The sequence below is a fragment of the Balaenoptera borealis genome (genome assembly GCF_965194805.1).
Source record: "Balaenoptera borealis genome assembly, chromosome: 17".
NCBI classification, from domain to species: Eukaryota; Metazoa; Chordata; class Mammalia; order Artiodactyla; family Balaenopteridae; genus Balaenoptera; species Balaenoptera borealis.
In genome coordinates, this window is record NC_138876.1 from 81,283,160 (window position 1) to 81,295,725 (window position 12,566).

At 46.5% G+C, this 12,566-nt stretch overlaps 2 long non-coding RNA genes across 3 annotated transcripts in view; both read right to left on the reverse strand.

Moving 5' to 3' along the window:
• LOC309614531 overlaps positions 1-12,566 on the reverse strand; it is a 267,051-nt gene that overhangs the window by 77,438 nt on the left and 177,047 nt on the right. The window lies entirely within an intron of this gene.
• Positions 1-12,566, reverse strand: part of LOC309614522 — a 41,212-nt gene that overhangs the window by 7,808 nt on the left and 20,838 nt on the right. The window contains exons 3-6 of one of the 2 annotated variants that reach the window (XR_014236231.1): positions 10,278-11,256; positions 7,871-9,788; positions 2,394-6,478; positions 662-2,317 (exon numbers count right to left, since the gene is read on the reverse strand). This is a non-coding gene — a long non-coding RNA (uncharacterized lncRNA). Of the gene's footprint in view, positions 1-661; positions 2,318-2,393; positions 6,479-7,870; positions 11,257-12,566 lie in introns of those variants that run through there. The other variant, XR_014236230.1, reaches the window with a different exon arrangement.

Consider the following 12,566-nt stretch of genomic DNA (forward strand, 5'->3'; position numbering starts at 1 on the left):
CCTTTTCACCGCCACAAACCCCAACAAAGAACAGGCAAAGTCCACTTTCTTTAGGACGGTTTCCCTCCTCGCCCTGGTCCCCAGTGTCGTCTCCCCTCTGTGAGCTCCTGGAGTTTTTGGAACTTCGAGAGTGATGTTTGCCATATTCTAACACAGGGTAGTGCTGCTGGCTCAGCCGCTACTGGACTCAGAGCCACACGAGGGCAGGAATATCGTCGCGGTCACTGCGTGTCCCCAGGACAGTGACCCCAAAGAGCACTTGCTGCAAGTTGGTCTGGCGAAAGGAGCTTTCCCTCCCGCTGGGAGTGTTTAAAGAGCTCCGGGGGGCTTCCCTGGTGGCGCAGTGGTTAGGAATCCGCCTGCCAATGCAGGGAACACGGGTTCGAGCCCCGGTCCGGGAAGCTCCCACATGCCGCGGCGCAGCTAGGCCCGTGAGCCACAACTACTGAGCCTGCGCGTCTGGAGCCTGTGCTCCGCAACAAGAGAGGCCGCGATAGTGAGAGGCCCGCGCACCGCGATGAAGAGTGGCCCCCGCTTGCCACAACTAGAGAAAGCCCTCGCACAGAAACGAAGACCCAGCACAGCCAAAAGTAAATAAATAAATAAATAAATTTATAAAAAATATATATATATTAAAAAAAAAAAAAAAAGAGCTCCGCATCACAACCTTGTACGTCCACCCTGTGGGGAGCTATTCTCTGCCCCCCAGAAGTTGTGAACTGCCTTCCAGACGAAAGCGTTTGATTAAAACAAGCCTTGCTGGCCCAAGCCGCCCACCTCACCTGTCAGTCACCGCAAGTGGTGCCAGGCTGTGAGTGAGCCAGGCCCCAGCGGCTTTCGGATTTCAATAAACATCCGTACTCATATGTTTAAAGCGGAGGCAAAATCCTTCAAAAGAACTGAAACTGTGTTGAAGTGAGGATGAAGTACACTGATCTGAGAGCTGGCGCGGCGAGCAGTTTCCCAGCTCTTTGATCGTCCCTGAGATGCGCTGAGGGTCTCACAACGGAGAAGAACCACAGAGGTTATGCAGTCAAGATCCCCGCTTCTGGACGTGAGGAAGCGGCCACGTGGGGAGGGTCAGCGACGTGATGGACGAGCCCACGGCTGGTCAGTGGTTGAGACGGGTCAGAACATCCAACCTGAGGCTGGGCTGCGAGGGGCCCTGCGTATCGGTGCAGGGACTCGGATAATCCAAACCCGCCTGCTGGCAGAGCCGCTGGTGATCTCTGCGCACAAGGTGCCGTGATCCAGGTCATAGGAGGAACGGTCTGCGGTCAGGCTCAAGGCCAGGCAGGAGCAGAAAAGCAGGGGACAGGGAGGCCCCTGGGTGGGGGCAAGGCAATGGAGTGTGTGTTTTAGGGGACATACTGGGTGGACCAGCTTGAGAGCATTTTACAGAAATCATCTGTTGGGTACATGGCTTCCTAAATACGTTAAAGATAGCTAATCCTAGTTATGCTTTGCTATACTTATTTTCCCATGTATCCTGCCAGATCTTCCCTCTGGGCAAGACATAAGAAAATGGTGAAGTTAGAGTTTTTGTCCACAACGAGGAAGATGTGTCCTATGTCCTCCTCTCAGAGGAGGGGAAAAAAAGGCCTGGATGCACAAAATCGATGCAGTCACACCCCAGAATATTATGCAGCGGTGAAAAAGCTGTGTGATGCCGCGTGGTTCCGAGAACTCACGTGTCGTTCTGTGAATCATGCGCGGCAGCAGACAGCATCACAGGACCCGCCTGCTCATTCAGAGAACAAACAGGGCAGCCTCAGCACGCTCAGACCTCTGCGGGCCAAGTACAAAGACGCCACGCAGAAGCAGCTCTGGAGGGGCCGGGAACACGCCCTTGTTAGCCTGTATCCATCCACACCGCTCACATTTGTGCCAACAACAATGTGTAGGGACTTCCCTGGTGGTCCAGTGGTACATAATCCGCCTCCCAATGCACGGGACACAGTTGGATCCCTGGTGGGGGAACTAACCAGAGAGAAGCCCGCGTGCCGCAAGGTGCCACACCTAAGACCCAACGCAGCCAAAGGAAAAAAGAAAAGAATGTATATATGTGATAATTTTGTTAAAAGATAAATTTAAAAGCGTGGTTCCCAAACTGATTATTTTTGTCTTGTGGACAAAAAGGAAACCTCTACCAAATTTTCTTGGCTTGTGGAGATGAGCAAAAGCTAAAGCGAGAAAACTTGGGGAAGATGTGGCTTTTTAAAAGTCGAGACGAGCAGGTCCAGGAGTCTGCAGCGGGGTGGGCGGGGCCTGGAGCGCCTGCGCAAGAAGCCTCCAGCTGCTGCCAGCACAAGGCCACCTTCAGAGGCGCTCTGCCTCCAGCTGCTGCCAGCACCAGGCCACCTTCAGAGGGGAGGCTGTCAGCACAAGGCCACCTTCAGAGGCGCTCTGGGTGGACACCCACACGGGCCTGCAGGGCCAGCCAGCGATTCCCAGGTCTGGGTTAGAAGAATTTAGTGCGCAGTCTACGGTTGAATCAATAAGGTCTGTGTTTCTGTTTCTCTTCTTGATTTTCTAGAGCCAAAGCCCTTCCCTTTCATTACTTTGGCTTTAGCAGGTGAAATAAGACAGCCTTTCTATTACAAGCAGACCTTGCAAACTCAAGGGGCAGCTAAAGTGACATTAACATTTTCACCGCATCCTTCTTTCCTTTCATTCCTTCTTTGTTTATTTTTTTTTAATACATTTGTCATGTTTTTATTTATTTATTTATTTATTTTTTAATTTTTGGCTGTGTTGGGTCTTCGTTTCTGTGCGAGGGCTTTCTCTAGTTGCGGCAAGCGGGGGCCACTCTTCATCGCGGTGCGCGGGCCTCTCACTGTCGCGGCCTCTCTTGTTGCGGAGCACAAGCTCCAGATGCGCAGGCTCAGTAGTTGTGGCTCACGGGCCTAGTTGCTCCGCGGCATGTGGGATCTTCCCAGACCAGGGCTCGAACCCGTGTTCCCTGCATTGGCAGGCAGATTCTCAACCACTGCGCCACCAGGGAAGCCCTATTTTTTTTTTACTTATCAAAATAATTTGAAGTTTTCCTGAATCTATTTTCTTAATTACTTGGGCTCCTAAAAAAAAGTGAGCTGGCAATTAAATAATTAATTATTTTTAAGATTAACTAAGGCTTGCTGAGGGGACCAAAATTTTATTACCAACAAATTATCTGAAACTACAGAAAAATCACCAGCTACCTTGAAGCTGTGGGAATATTGTTCATATAGATCCTAACAAATGCTGAATGTGCCCCTTTTAAAATGAGAAAATAACCTTCAGCTCCTTTAAAACGTAGAGTTTGGCATTTTACTAAATTTCATAGGGAGAAAATGTAATGAGTCAATAAACCCAATTTGGAGGCTGGTTATTGTCACATAAATTAATTTGCCTGCTAAATGATCAGATTCACATCCACCTTTTCCCCACCATCTGCCTTACAACAAAGTTGGCATTGGACTCCTTTGAGGACAGACTGTAAAAACGTCATTACTTAAAGGCTTATTATCCACTGAGCAATGTTAAACTCCAATTTCCCTGTGCTTGCTGGCTGATCAGGTAAAGAACAGAGTTTGGATTTTTTTTTTCAAACAACGGTATCCACCCACGTTACACCACAGGCATTTCTTCCTCTGGGGTGATCATCCAAAGGAGTGGTGCTGTCGTGTGACCTTGGCCTCCTGCTTGGCAGATCACCCCCGTTTAGCGGGAAGATGGCAGGCCACGTTTCCATCGTGCGATTGTGACTAGTCCCTGCAAGCACTTGCAATCTGTGACATCTTCCCTGACTGTCACACTGAGTGATCCCATGCCATCTCTCTGTGCAATCAGGCACCTGGCGGCCTCTGCCCGCACAGAATGCTGGCCTGGGAGGGTGTGCGGGTTCCAGGTCTTCGCAGGAGCCAAGTTCTAAATATGGCCCTGATGGACTCCCAAGGCCAAGATACTCCTCACCAGGATATTCATACCATCCTTGTTTGATAAGAGAAGAGGAGATACAGTCAGTAGAAAAAGCACAGTAGCTACAAAAGAACGCTTCTATATTTAAAGGTTTTTAAGCTAAGCTATAGCACTCAATGGTAGGTAATTTTTTGTGTGTTTTTATTTTTTGCCTTTTCATCTGTGCTTTTCCCCAACAGTCAAGACAGAATCATAGCCTCCAGCCCATCCTGAGCTGTGTAATTCCTGCTGTTTAAGCTTCACTGTGATGATACGATGTAGATTTCTCGATAGATCACTCCATTTTCTTGAAAGATGTGACAGGTAAATGACGCAGTGGCTCAAATGATGATTGATAATTATATTACTCGAGGAAAGGATATTGGGAATATATTTTGACCTCAGATTTTCACAAATGTATTATTTTTTTTAATTAATTTTGTAAGTGAAATAGGGAGCATTTTCTTTTTTCTTTTTTTAAATTTTATTTATTTATTTTATTTATGGCTGTGTTGGGTCTTCATTTCTGTGCTAGGGCTTTCTCTAGTTGAGGCAAGAGGGGTCCACTCTTCATCGCGGTGCGCGGGCCTCTCACTATCGCGGCCTCTCTTGTTGCGGAGCACAGGCTCCAGACGCGCAGGCTCAGTAATTGTGGCTCACGGGCCCAGTTGCTCCGTGGCATGTGGGATCTTCCCAGACCAGGGCTCGAACCCGTGTCCCCTGCATTGGCAGGCAGATTCTCAACCACTGCGCCACCAGGGAAGCCCCCACAAATGTATTATTAATCCACTAAAAGTTTTGAGAATTTACTCTGTGTTAAACAGGCAAAAACAAATCCAATATAAAGAGAGATGGTCCATTCCCACAGGGCTCCGTGTCTAGACTCTAACAGGAAATTCAGACAAGTAAACAATAATCCACTACAGTACATGATGCAAAAAAATCTCATGTTAGGTTCTCTAAAGGGACAGAGTAGGGGTGTCATGGGAGGCCTCCCAGTGACAGGGCCAGGGTCCCCAAGCAGGAAGACCCCACAGGCCCTGCAGGAAGGTCCCCAGGGGCCGCCAGCTCTAGTGTGGAACCGAGACACGGGCAGAAATTCAGTTCTCAAAGGTTTCAGATGTCATGAGAAGGATTTTTTTTTTTAATTTTTTTTAATTTCATTTATTTATTTATTTTTGGCTGTGTTGGGTCTTCGTTTCTGTTCAAGGGCTTTCTCTAGTTGCGGCAAGCGGGGGCCACTCTTCATCGCGGTGCGCGGGCCTCTCACTATCGCGGCCTCTCTTGTTGCAGAGCACAGGCTCCAGACGCGCAGGCTCAGTTGTTGTGGCTCACGGGCCTAGTCGCTCCGTGGCATCTGGGATCTTCCCAGACCAGGGCTCGAACCCGTGTCCCCTGCATCGGCAGGCAGATTCTCAACCACTGCGCCACCAGGGAAGCCCCATGAGAAGGATTTTAGAATTTGCCCCGTTGCAAGCCATTGAAGAATTTTAGGCAGAAGAATCACATGCTCAGGATGAGTTTTAGAAAGCTCGTTTTTCCCGCTAGCATTGCAGCAAATGTCCTGGGGTGGGTGGAATCTGAGTGTGGAGACCAGCCTGGAGGCTATGGGGATTCACATCCAGACAGGAGACAGCAGGAAGAAAAGGGTGGGTGGGTTTAGGATAACGGGTGGGGATGAGTCACAGCCAGGATGCCAGCCATGGGGAAGGGGGCCGTGCTCACGACACCGAGTGGGCTGGATTTCCATCCCCATCTCAAGCTGTGAGCATCCAAAGCCACAAAGACACTGATGGTACCGTTTTCCCGAAGGACGGACAGTGAACTCCATGGGTGAGAGGTAACGAGATCGAGCTCTTCCAAAGGAAAGAAGATGAAGCAGCAGGAAAACAGCGGAAACCTAATCATCAAATAGGATTGATGGATCAGCCATCTGGAGAAGCATTTTAGGAAAACAGAACCCAAAAATGCTAACGAACAGGGGCAAGCTTCAATTCTTAAATTAGGGCTAGAAAGCAGCGAAGGCAAATAAAACGTTGAGACCTGCTAAATGTGCCTCCTGCTGGTGGGAGTGGCGGTGGGAGGGGACGGGACAGACCACCAAGGTCAAGGGCACCCCAGTAAGGAGACAGGCCCACAGCAGGGGGCACTTGCCCCTCCCGGGGACTGTCCTGGGCTCCCCAAGTGCAGGGTCAGCCCTGACCCGGCAGGATTCCCGCCTCTGGAAGATCTGTTACTCGCTGGGTTTTCTCTACAAGATTCTGAAACACCTGGCTGCTCCGAGGGCTGGGACAGCTTAAGGGGAACTGAACACATGTTAAACGCTGAGAGACAGCCAAGTCCACTTCTAAGCACAGAGGTTTCTGGGCTGACATGAAATCTGTTGGGTTGACTTCAACTGTGGAAACTGTCAGACTCCAGATGTTCACCTTGAGACTTCCATTATCCAGGCATGATCTCGTTCTTCACTCCAAACTGGACAATTTCCAGATAATCCTTTCACTTAATACCGCATAGACTCAGCTTGAGAGATTCATTTCTAGAAGAAATTAACAATTCAACCACAGTTTTGCTGTAGTAGAATTCAAGAGAATCCTTCCCAAAGTTAACAGCAAACTCCACATTGTGGCATAAGGGAAAGAGTCCCACCCTTCCAAGCAGCTTGAGCAGGGGAGAGTGTTATTAGGAATCCAAAGTATTTTAGAAAATGGAATTACATTTGCAAATTGTCATTTGGATTTGGAAAATAGAACATCTATCCCAAAGATGCTCTGTGAATTATATGCATGATTTGCGCCCACTTTTTTATATATGAAGGTTGCTAGTACTGACACCAGCACCACAGAGCAGTTTACAGACTTTTGATCCTGTGCTTGGCAAAAACTTTTTTGGTCATCTTCATGCCGTGAATGTTAGTGATAATGGTAAAACTCCATCTGAATTAGTTGCCATCTGATTTTTATATTATTCATATACACTCTAATTTTTAATTTAAAAATAAAAAAATATTTCATTTGTTGCTGCTAGTTCAACATGATCAAACTTTTCCAAAACCTGGTGCTAAGTCATATGCTGACTTCATTTAAAATTTGATTCTATTTTAAGTACATTGAAAATTAGGCATATTTATTTCCTCTAGAAAAGAGCTCTCAATGTCAGAACACCTTTTAGTAGTGTGGACTCATTTATAATTTTGGAACAAGGTTAATTATGACTATCTCATGATAACATAGAAAATAGATTTTGCTCAGATTTTTTCTAGATCAAATATTTTGTTTCTCTGTAAGTTGCATTTCTGATTGTGATTTCTGAATTCCTATAAAATTTACTGATCTTCCTTTTTTATATTCTAGCTATTATTATTCCACCTCATTCTGACCTATTAGTTTTCATTCTCTCCCATTTTTTCTATAGAGTCAAACACTGCATGTCTAACATGTCTTTACATATTATACTATTTTTCAATAACAATAAAGTGTTTACTAAAAAGATGTTGGCATAGAATCAATACCGATCGATGGACATCTACGTTTCAATTTTCTTCCTGAAAATTCTAAGTTTAAATACTAGTCAACTCAGAGGAGCTGGCTATTGGAAAAGGACTTGCATTCTTTCAACAGAGCTGAAAAAGTAAAAGCCAGTCAAATGTCAGGGATATATTTAATGCTGAACGGACACACACATCACACACGTGCACGCATGCACCCGCACACACACTCCCATGCACACACACATGCATGCACAAGCACGCACACATGTGCAAACACACAGACGTGGGTCATCAGTTTCCAAAAAGCATGGTGTTAGACACTTTGAAACCCACGGTACTCGTCTTATATCCAGAGACACCAGAAGATCTACACATTCATTATTCAGATCTGCACTAGCAATTCTGAACTGGTGCTATTTACATTGAATTTTGTTAACTCACTTTGATAATAGGATTAAGTAGTTGAATACTGTTTGCTCACCTCAGAGGCAAGGACGATTCACCATCCACAGCTGTTCCAACCTGAAAAACACACAGTGTTTCCAGGACCCAATGGCCCTGGCCATGTATTTCTTAAAGACTGTGGAGATATCTATTCTCCTGTTCAAAACAGAAGAGACATATTTCAATATATAAATAATATAAAAAGAATATCTAATGAAAAACAACTATTTGATTTTAAGAGACTCTGGAGCTCGTTCTGAAAAGCGCAGAAAGTCAGACGTGGTGACCATTCCAATGCAGTACTTTTCTCTCCATCTTCCCATCACCACTTGCGATAAACATAAATGCGTCGCTTTTCAGGGAAAATTTTCTTAGCTGTTTCTCACAAAATTAATATAGATTACTGTGTAACAATCCCAATGGAGCTTTTTTTTTCCCTCTGGTTGCGCTGCCTGGCACGTGGGACCTTAGCTCCCTGACCAGGGATCGAACCTGCACCCCCTGTAGTGGAAGCACGATGCTTAACCACTGGACCGCCAGGGAAGTCCCCCCAATGGAGCTTTAAAGGAGATAAAATAAACAAGGCTGGGAAAGCACTGACTCTCTGGGTCTGAGATCAGAAAACTTTCCAGATAATTTATGAGTGTCTCGGTAGTTGAGACAATATCCTCCTTCACTGCAGGGCGGTCATACCTGCGGAATCCCAAAGCTAGTTCTGTACATGGGACAGCAAGCCCCAGGGGGTTGGGACATCTCTGACTTTATAGCCTCTGCCCTGCCTTGCAGTAGCTGGCATACAGTTCATACTCAGATATTGGCTGAATGAATTGATGAACCGTTTCCAGCACTAATGTAAGTGCGAGAACTCAAAGACAGGAAAAGCCCGGACAATTAAAAAGGCCGTGAACATTTTCTGTGCATCTCACCTTCTCTTTAGGTTGAGCCTTGCTTGCAGTTACGGGTAAGGCTGAATATGCATGACCGTAATTCACCAACATGATCACACACAACTCTTCACCCCGCCAGGGGCGCACAGTGCTCAAAGGACCAAAGAGCTCAGTGGGCCTCAGATGCCAGCCCGTCATGCCGGAAGTCTGGGAACTTGGAGGTAACGGGCCCAGGTGTGATTCTGGGGGGTTAAAGGCTAGCAACGCCCGGCTCCAGCAGCTGAAGACACGGCACTGAGCTGTCTCCCTGCCCTGAGGCCCAACACGCAGGACCAGGTACGGGAGGACTTGGGAAATGCACAGGCAGGCGGGTGCCAGGGGGTGTCTGCAGCTGGACAGTCGATATTTCTGAGTCAGAAAATTACACCTGCGCCTCCTGCCAGGTGGGCCCCTAAAGCCGCTTTTGGCTGGACCTTCTAGATTTGAGCTTTCTCCCTCCTGTCTGCACATGGCCTTTCTCAAGGACACCCCACTGCCTTCCTCTAGAGATCGGCCACCGGACTGTCCTGATTTCTCCAGGCCCCTTTCTCTCTGCTGCCTCAGGAAAGAGAAAGGCACTGGTATTTCGGCTTTTACTACTGTGTTACCAAAAGGCAATGAAATGTGGAAAGTGGTGAGCATGGGGGAAGTGTCAGAGGCTCGGGGAGCCCCCGAGAACGTCTGGCGTGAGCTCTGTGTGCCCAGCGGGCTCTGAGCCTGGTCCTGTGTCAGCACATCTGCGCGACCACCCGGAGAAAGTCACGACTGGTCCCATTTTCAACACCAGGAAACCACAGTCTGCAGAGTAGTTATTATGCCCTTACCCATATCATGACATAAAACAGCCCAGGCCTTACTTCTCGCTGCATTTTCTTTGACTCCCTTCTGAAAGGTCTGGAAGTTTCTCTACCAGGAAACGACTTCTTCTTTGATTCCTGGATCAAGTCTACTCTCATCAGCTGTTAAAATGGATAACTAATAAGAACCTGCTGTATAAAAAGATTAAAAAATAACAATAAATTTAAAAAAAAAGAAACAGAGCTCCTCAGAGCCCCCCGAGATGCATTTCTGTGGTTTCATTTTCTCTGCCATCACTGGGTAGAACTATTTTCCTTTGACATTTAGTAGCTACGTCTCCACTGTCTTTCTCGATTCCAGAGCGATCTTCAGAAGCATCAGAGCAAGCTGATCTTCTGCACTTGCTGTAAGCAGCTATTTTAATCTTGCTGTATATTTGGACTCTTTGCTTTATTGCTCTTTGTTGTGGGGAATCAGGTTAGTGGGAGGAGAGGCCTTTAAACCAGAAGCTAATGTTCTTCAGTTTTGAAAAAAAAAAAAAACAAAGCTGCATTTGAAAACAAAAAATCTTTTTCTCTCTCCCACTCTTTCTCTTTTAATGAAATTCGTTTAAATACGTTGGAACAAAACCACTATTTTTTTATTTTCTAACTTTTCCTCTTTCATTTTTCATTTTTTACCCTTTTATTTTCATTTCTCCTGGTAGGTCTTCTCTACTCTATCTTCCAAATCTTCAGCCAAGGTTTTTAATTTCAATTCTCACATATTCTATTGTACAGAGCTCTTTCTTTCTCCCTCTTTGTGCCTTGCGATATTTTTTTCTTGAATAAAATGTCATCTCTTATTTCTCCAAGGGTTTTTTTTTGTTTGGTTTTTTTAAAATTTATTTATTTATTTTTATATTTATTTTTGGCTGTGTTGGGTCTTCGTTTCTGTGCGAGGGCTTTCTCCAGTTGCGGCAAGCGGGGGCCACTCTTCATCGCGGTGCGCGGACCTCTCACCGTCGCAGCCTCTCTTGTTGCGGAGCACAGGCTCCAGACGCGCAGGCTCAGCAGTTGTGGCTCACGGGCCCAGTTGCTCCGCGGCATGTGGGATCTTCCCAGACCAGGGCTCGAACCCGCGTCCCCTGCATTGGCAGACAGATTCTCAACCACTGTGCCACCAGGGAAGTCCTCTCCAACGGTTTTAAGCATAGTGTTTTTTTTGTTTCGTTCTAATATCTTTATTATCATTTTCCAACTGAGTTCATTTTTTTCCTATTTTGTTTCTTTTTCCTTCTTTAATCATTGAGTTTATGACTTACTGCTGGCGATTGTTGGCTGTTAATTCATAACTAAGAATAAGACACTAACCAATCTCTCAGAGCCTCCTCTCAGTGGGCAGGACTTGAAGACGAATCAGCCAGGGAGCTGGGGGGCCTCTGGGTCCCTCGTCTCGGCATTTTCCTTGAGGCTGTCGGGTTTCTCCAGAGAAGAGTCCCCATGTCCCAGCTGGAGGGGATGCCAGGCGCCAGTCGGGGGAGGACTGTGGCATCTTGCCATCCACCTGTGGAATTTCTCTCCGTTCTCCTGGTTTCTTCACCCTTTGCCAAGCCTGGTGAGCGTGGGTCCAGGGTGTTTTTCGTCCACTATCTTGAAGAATGGCTCAATGCAAAACGTTCTAGAAAACAAAAAAGGAAACATAATGACCTAACTCCTGAGAATAATTTAAAAGAGACCATGCAACAAACATCTCCACGTGAATCACAGTAAACTCTATTACCTCCCTTGAATTGAAGACCAGATTCCTAAGTTCATTCTCTTCACCTAGAAATAAGGACACGGCTCATCTGTGACACAGGTGCTGTGTGGCCATGACCGTGTGGACTTGCAATCCGGTTCTGTCCACACCGAAGTGAAGGAAAGACTTAGAAAAACCTAAGACCACAATCTTAGCCCATAGTCAGTGTTCAGATACACAGATGCACACTTTAAGGAACAGTTGACTACTTCTTTGAAACACGCACTATGAACACTAAAATATCCCCAGGGTAGATTTTTTGGTAGAAACAGTTTGTTTTTTTAAAGAAATGTCTGTTAAAAGAAAAAGTGAGAGGTATATAAAAATGCCTTACTTTATAGAATGCTTTGTGATTTGAAAAAGCTTTATTTCCGCTTTAAAAAAAAAAAAAACTTGCTGTCACAGCAAGTCTGTATAAAAGGGTATCTTGTCGTCTTAGTATCATCGTTTTACAAATGAGAAAGTCAAGGCAGGTTGGGGGAGCTGGCAGACTGCCCTCAGTGACGGAGGGTCCATCATCCCTGATGATGGTGGGTGGAGGACGGCCACTTGACATTGATTAAGATGATGCTGAGATTAAAATATTTTCCCTTTAATACAAATTTTCTTAAATGCGTTAGCTAGGATTCTCTGGTTATAAGCAACAGGAGCCCACTCTGTGCAACAGGGGAAAAGGGACTTCCTTCCAGGCCCTCAGGTGGTTTCCAGGATGGAAGACAAGCTGCTGAACCGGGCTTTGGGCTGATGGGAACCATGGGCAGCTCTGGAGACCTGGGGGCAAGGATGCTTGGGCACCTGGACATCTGGGGACGGAGTCTGGGATGGACAGATGGAGGGCATCTCGTTGTCCCATCAGGTCACCGCTGATGGCACAGGCTGGGGGAAATGCTGGCTCAGAGTCCTAGTGAGACCTAGGCAGTGTGGATGGAGTGGATGGGGGTGTCATGACCTGCGGAGGAACAGACACTGGGCAGGTGGAACGACATCGGTCCTCTCCTCCTGCTTCACAGCTCTGCCTACTCGTGCCGATGCTGAATGCAAGGCAACCCAAGCGAATCTGTGCAAATTCCCAAAGCACCTCGTTCCTAACACGTGGGAAAATAAGGTTTAATAAATGTAGAGTTGGGTAAAATCCCAAAGAACCTGGAATCTCCAAGCCAACAGGAATAACTCTTTTATAATTGTTGCCG